At 33.8% G+C, this 7,500-nt stretch overlaps 1 protein-coding gene across 1 annotated transcript in view; it reads left to right on the top strand.

Moving 5' to 3' along the window:
- Window positions 1-4,471: 4,471 nt before the first annotated feature.
- LOC137647042 (uncharacterized) overlaps window positions 4,472-7,500 on the top strand; it is a 124,317-nt gene continuing 121,288 nt past the window's right edge. Inside the window, exon 1 of the mRNA XM_068380179.1 lies at window positions 4,472-4,721. The gene's annotated coding sequence lies outside the window, so the exon portion shown is untranslated. The remainder of the gene's footprint in view (window positions 4,722-7,500) is intronic.

Genomic DNA, 7,500 nt, shown 5'->3' on the forward strand with positions numbered 1-7,500 from the left:
TCCAAGGAGAACAAAGAGAAGAGAGAGAGAGAGAGAGAGAGAGAGAGAGAGAGAGAGAGAGAGAGAGAGAGAGAGAGAGAGAGAGAGAGAGAGAAGGCACCTACCCATATTTGAGATCAGATCGATTTCCATCTGGTGGAGAGATGGGGAACTACATTTATACCTTCTTTCCTATTCTACATCACCACGGACATTTATATATAAGGGGCACTTCCCTGATTTCACAAGTCCTTGGATGCATTTAAGGGGAGAAATAGAAAGAGCAATTGCCTGGAATGAAGTGCTCCATAAGGATGGAGGCCTATTTTCGCCATACCCGGAAAGATGCATATACTGGAATTCCAGTATTCATTGGAAAAGGGGAAATGGCTGAGAGAGGGGTTTCGTAGGTGACAACTGATGAATAGTTTGTTTGGCGTGAATAACGAAGTCAACCGAAATGTGTTTGACCTTTAATAGGATTCTATAAAAATTCAAGACATATAACAGGAATTTTCCGTTTGGGATGGATCAAAATCTATTTAATTATGAGTGATGATATCAATCGAACAAGATTTAGAGTAAAATGAGAAATCTACATTATGTTGAAATTTTGTGTATTCACTCTCTCTCTCTCTCTCTCTCTCTCTCTCTCTCTCTCTCCTCTCTCTCTCTCTCTCTCTCTCTCTCTCTCTCTCTCTGAAAATATAATTCATTTCTTATTCTGTTAATTTCTCCAAAACTAATGTGATATTTATCTCTCTCTCTCTCTCTCTCTCTCTCTCTCTCTCTCTCTCTCTCTCTCTCTCTCTCTCTCTCTCTCTCTCTCCTTTTTGAAATATGCAGTATGTCTCTTATTCTATTAATTTGTACAAAACTATTATAATATTTCTCTGAATGTAAATTTCCTTTCTCATACTATTGGCTCTCAACATTTTGTGTTTTGCCGTGAAGTAAATGTTTAGCATTACTCTTCGACCTACACTGTGGTCCCTAATGTCATCATTCGTCCACGGATTGGCATCTTATTGATACCATGTGTGCATTGCTTTCTGCTTTACAAGGGAAATCAAGTTTTGCTTTCTGCTTTACAAGGAAATCAAGTTTTGCTTTCTGCTTTACAAGGGAAATCAAGTTTTGTTTGCTGCTTTACAAGGAAATCAAGTTTTGAACGCATTTCATTCCTGCCATCGCAACTTAATTCTTAGTTTCTTATCTCTTTAAATTTCGGTTGTAATCGGTGGAACTACTTTTCATCTTCACTCTATAATTAGCGGCTTCTTTTCAGTTTCTTTTCATCTGATTTCCAAAATTCCTCTTTCACTACATTTCCTTATTCAAATGATTTTCTTCTTCATAGACTATCGTATTATTCGCTTACGGGCTGCCAACGCAAGAGCCCGTGTCTTGCATAAGGCAATGTAATCTTAAAGTTAGTAAGTTACCAGACGTCGTCAGAAGTTTGTTTCAACCTTGCTTAATAATTTGTATTATGATTAATGCAGATATAGAGGGCACCCCTGGAAAGAGACGAAGCTTTTTGTTGTAATTTCCTTTTCATCTCTATATCTAATATCTGAAGTATCCAATTTCATCAGTATATCAATCTGTTTAAAGATTAGTAAAATGCTCTGGAAGTTTCACGAGACTGGCATATAAAGTATCTGCCTCAAAAAGTAATATCTCTAAAGAACACAACCTCAAGATACATGGACGTCACATTTCATATATGGAACGATCCTTTATGACATAATTTGATAGGTCTGTTGATCGACACAATTAACACGCACCATCTCCGATTGTCTTCAATCACATATCATGGTTACTGTATTCTACTTGTACTACAGATTCTATATTATGCACTGTTCTCAAGAGATTCCATTCTTTTGACTTGACAGCCCTCACAGTACCAAATATAACTTGGAAAAGACGGGGATTTGAATTTGAATCTGTTTTATCAGCCTTTAGAGAATTGATTTACAAGATGTGAAATCCTCAGCTGTGTATCATTTCATGATATTCCATAAGAGAGCATGTATACTTTCAATTCAGCAGGAAATTTATCAATAAGGAACTTTCTTTCGGTGACAGATCTTGGTATAGGCGTGCATCCGCAGCTGTTTCTTCACCGTACAATGTACTCTTCATGTTTACTTGCTTACCTGACGAACACAGGGAGCATTTCAAACAAGACCAGCAAAGCTTTTGTTTGGAATTATGATTATACTGATAAATATTTGAGAATCGTACACTATATCTGTTTGTATTTCATTGTTATATGACTCATTCTGAGCAAGAAGTCTGACTATAAGAAAGCGTATCGTAGGAATAAACTCCCAATTAAAGCGAAAAATGATTAAACTAAAACTCATGATTTTGCACTTGGAGAGAGATCAATTCGTTGGATCTTTTTAAGATCTTAAGAAATTCGGTTTCCATATACTCAATGGGGATTTATACATGTTTATTATATATTGCATCCAAAATATAAAAAGAACAAATAGCCATTTAATCAAGCCTATTCAAAAGCAATTCTAAACTGGCAATGATAATTGCATGAAACTGCTGAAATATTTTTTTTTTTTTCAATATAATCAGGTTATGATTTTTAAAAAAGTTGTATTGTTTACTATTCGTAATTCTTTTTTTTATTATAATGGCAGCTTCATTTTGTGATCTTTCATACAATGGTATAAAAGCGCCAGGTTTGAGTCCATTTTATTCTGTAAAAAAAAAAAAAAAAAAAAAAAAAAAAAATTCTATTCTGATAGCTGGTTTTTTTTTATATTTTGTTTTTATTAATCCGGCCCAAAGCATCCCTATCTTAGGTAATTTCCTTATACATTCTCCGCTTGGGGAATTAATGGGAAATCACCAGTGATAATTGGTTGTTTTATAGTTTTTAACTAACTTTTAACAAAAAAACTTTGAAACTTTGCCATCTTCTGTGTTCCCTATTCTAGACTTCATTGTTTTTTGTTTTTTTTAAATGGTGGATTAATAACAATATGTAAAATAAGTCCGATTTCCTGTTAGTTTTTTTTTCTAAATCATCTTATTTCTGCAGAGCAATGAAGTATTTTTTGTAGGCAAAACAAGCAAGATGCGTTTACAGTACCCAGACTAGTCTTTCTTACGAAGACTGGTATTTGTTGACTTTGCTTTCTACGGCACCGCTAAAAAGTAATACAACGTATTTCCCTCGAATTAATGAATAAACCTTTCCGCATGACCCAGCCGTGTTCTACCCGTGAACTGATTATTTATAAATCTTTGATTAAAATAACTGTTTAAATGAGTTAAAACCCACGTTATAATATTGTGGAACAACAACTAGAAAGTTCGGTGGTTTTCTCATCTCGTCGTCAAATATATGTTTTGATTGGTATATTTAATAATAAACAAAAGAGTAGACTAAAACCAACTTGGGTCTGTTATTGTTTAGTTTATTTACTTTGGGATTAAGATCTTGAACATAATACCGGTATGAAGTATAATGAGTCTGTTATATAGTTTTTTTTATTTGTTTTCTAAATCAAAGTCCCCAAAATTACAATTATTTTAATGAGCCGGTTATCTAGTTGTTTTTTTTTTCTAAATTCAAAAATTACTAAAAATTTCATTTTAATGAGTCAGTTATCAAGAGTTTTTTCTAAACTCAAACGGTACTCAAAATTAGAAATATTTTAGCAAGTCAATTGTCTAGAGTTTTTTTTTTTTTTTTTTTTTTTTTTACTGAAACAATACCCAAAATTATAAATATTTATTCACTGAAATAGTCTTAAACTTCTTTTAGTGTTTTAATGACGTTGATAATTTTAAATTTCTTATAGCAGATTATTTTGACATCCGAGAACATAACATCTATGACATGGGAAGGCTCGATGGACCATTCTATTAGTCAAACATTTATTGGAACTTAGTTGATAAACGTGGGTGTTCTTTTATAAAGAATGCTATTGATTATATAATAATAAAAACAGAACGTATATAAATACACCTTTATTTGATAATAATAATAAAATGTATTAAGAGGGAAAAGTCTGAAATGGGACACCTTTTTTAAGGAAATAATAATGAAATCTATGGTTTCTTATCTCTTTATTATGGAGCACATCATAGTATGATTTTAATTCAACTCCAAATATATTACTTACGGTAGGACGACATACATTAAACAGGATTTTCCAAGTACACCACGCATAATCTTCATATCTAAGAATCCCTAGGCTTAGTAAGCATGTCTCCTTTATCAGACATATTATGACTATATTCCCATGTCGAGATGGGTAGTGTGCTTTAACAATTTTCTGTAAGTTTCGGGGCAGTGTTTCAATCAGTATAAATATACATATTATTCTCAACCAGTCGATGGATACCTCGTTACCCATCTCCAACATTGTTCTTCTGTATTCTGCTACGTTGTGCCTGAGTTTGCGTTCGTTGGCTACTTTGTCCATGGATAGTTTGTAAACACGGCCAGTCTGTTTTAGTTGTGGTTATGATACCAGAGAAGGTGGCCGTTTCTGATTTTTAAACTTTAATTAGTTTCTATACGCAGTTTTAGAATAGAGCAAACAATTCTGATAACGAAACGAGACTCTTAAGGAAAACATAAGATTTTTATTTAATTGATTGTTCTTTGGATGAGTTTGACCATTAATAGCATCGTAATTATGTCGAGAAGCTCTTCAAATCCAAAGGTTCACAGGAGGACTTGCAAGGTCCATTTTAATTTAATGGTGAGTGAACTTTGTAGTTTTTTATTGACAACATATGAAAAGCAAAATTTAGTTTTTTTTTTTTTCGTGAATATATTTCGTTGACCTTCTGATAAAAATTAATAGTAGCCTATGTCACATGAACAGTATTTTAGGAGTTTTAAAGATCTTTGTGGTTGGCAGAGGCAAAGGAAAGGCCATAGCTCTGTCAATCAGTGTCCTAGAGTATACACTCTAGCTAAAACCAGGGTGGAAATCTGGGAGCAGTTTCCTACTTGACCCAGAAATCTCGTATTCTTTGGACCCTACGCCCACCAGCCAACACCCCATTAGTTACTCTGCCAACCTCAACCAATGTGCGTGAACATTATTTTAATTGTATGATTTATCACACCAGTCAAGTTTGCTTGCTATTTAACGTTATCGTATTGCTCCTCTGTTCTGGCAAGCAGTGCATGTTGTTGCGGCATTGTTTTCCAAGTGCTTCGATAATGTGGATTTGACTATAAACGGGCAATATGCCGTGTGAAATGACGAATGCATTGGAATGTAAACTATAGAATGAATCAACAGAGGTCCTATAGAGTGTATAATTCTGCAGAACAGGACCAGAAAAACAGCCCTTGCATTAAGTAACCGATTGGGTGATTTTGTTTATATTAGGTTTCAGTTTGGTATTAGAGGAATAGATGATAATTTTATGACAATAACAATAGTTCGGTTTTACCAAAAATATAAAACTACTATGTTCTGGCTTAGTTTTGTGCCTTTTTACCTTTGATCATCATAATACAAGTATCATAGCCTTATACATTCTTTGTAGCTTAAATATTTCTAATATATTTCCTAATATGCTTTTAAACACAACACATAACCGTCACTTATGTTATCAATATACTCTGAGGGAAATCCAAATTTTGGAAAGTAGAAATTCCCAAGTTACTAAATACAGTAATTTTTACATTATATGCCCTGTTGATGAACCCATAGTAAAAAAAAATTAAATGAACATAAATCCATATGCAATTGTTTAAGGTTAGCAATAAAGACAAGGTTTGGTTTGGAAATTCTGGTACCTAACATCAATAAGACATGGTGTTAATAGTTAGGTAAGTGTTGGAAGGACAGTTTGCTGTACCCAAGGTAGTACCTTGCTGTACAATAACGAAGTCTCTAGGACAACCTAAAGCATCGACTGTTAAATTTTTAGGGTATATTTGTTTGATTGTTATATGTTTCTAAATAGTTTATTTGCTATGCTATTGGACGAATGCTGTTAATTTTTTCTAGTTTTTACATAGAGGCAAATGCGTAATAATTCGGTATTTAAATATAAAATTGGAATAATACTGTCATGTTGACACTGTCGGCGTCGGTTGCTTATTTCGCAAAAGCTATACTGAAGTATTTGTGGGAGCTTTACTGTTTTTTTTTTTCTTTTTAAATATGATGGTATTACTTTTAGAAATTCAAACTTGAATAATAGGTAATTCTAGACAATAGCTCTGCCAGCAAGTTATAAAATTTAAGTACTTTCACTGAAAAGAGGCAAGTCCAAGGTTACGTGTGATATATAAATCTAAGCGGCGCTAGGTTTAGTGCTGGTTTAAAGATAAAAATAAAATTTGATCCACTTGAAAAATTAACTTAGACCCTCGACTAAATACCCCTCTCAAATTCCTCCTCAGAATGAGCCCTCAATTGTTCATTTGTACGTTAAAAACATACATTGTCATTATCACATCATCGACTGTATTCTATGTAGCAAGACATCACTCAAACGTCATAGTTTTTAACCAATGATGATTATCCACATTTTACTTGGGACTAGTATTTTAACTAAACTAGAATCACGTGACTTGAATACCCAATCAGGTGACTGCTTTACTAGGAAACTGAAAAAATTTCCACACTTTAAACACAATTTCTAACGCTAATTGTTCAGTCTTTTGAGAGCCATGGAGGAGTGTCAACCTTCAACTTCTGCTGCGGTTTCCCATTTGCCATCTACTTTGACATCAATTTCTGTGGATTGTCTCCAAGTTCTTGTCTCAATTGTTATTTAAACTATAAAGATTTTGTTTTGCATTATTGTGGTAACATCGAAAGCATAATAAAGTACTGCCTAGAGTTGGTGTTATTAAAATTGAAAGTGACACTATTTGCCCCACCTGTGGTTCTAAGTGACGACTTGATATTAACAAAAAGCATTTCTGTGTGACGGAAGGCATGTTGTATTGAAAAACAAGAAGAAAATAAGAAATTGTGTAGTTTTTACGTATCCATTTTTATGGGAACTTGGTTTGAAAAGCCTCTTTTAAATATAGAATCCAATTTGTTACTTGTATATAATATTGGCGTTAAATTTAGTTATAGATTTGTTGAAAAGTAAGAATTTCTCACAAAACTATAAATGATTGGTGCTCATTCATTCGTAAGGTTATTGTGCATTGGGTATTGAGTCGGAAAGGTGCAGCTCACCTTTACCCTCTAACCTAATTAAGTACACAAAGGTTTTAGGCTGTTTTATATTTAATATGGCTGTGTAAGGGGGAGGGTCGCTGGGGGTAAAGCCCCCCCCCCCCCACCCGTTAGGTAAGGATACGGCTACTAGGTTAGGTTAGGTAAGGTAGGTTGTTTAGGTTAGTTGGTGGCCTTGTCTATTGCTAATAATACGTGCCATTATTTGTGTTACCACAGAGTTTTAATTCATTCCCCACCTAAAAACTCAGTTTCCCACTGGAGGTCACCCAAGATTGGAAAGGTTGAGAAATAGGGTAAAAATATTGTTCCTCTTCAA

The sequence above is a fragment of the Palaemon carinicauda genome, chromosome 9, assembly GCF_036898095.1.
Source record: "Palaemon carinicauda isolate YSFRI2023 chromosome 9, ASM3689809v2, whole genome shotgun sequence".
Taxonomy (NCBI): domain Eukaryota; kingdom Metazoa; phylum Arthropoda; class Malacostraca; order Decapoda; family Palaemonidae; genus Palaemon; species Palaemon carinicauda.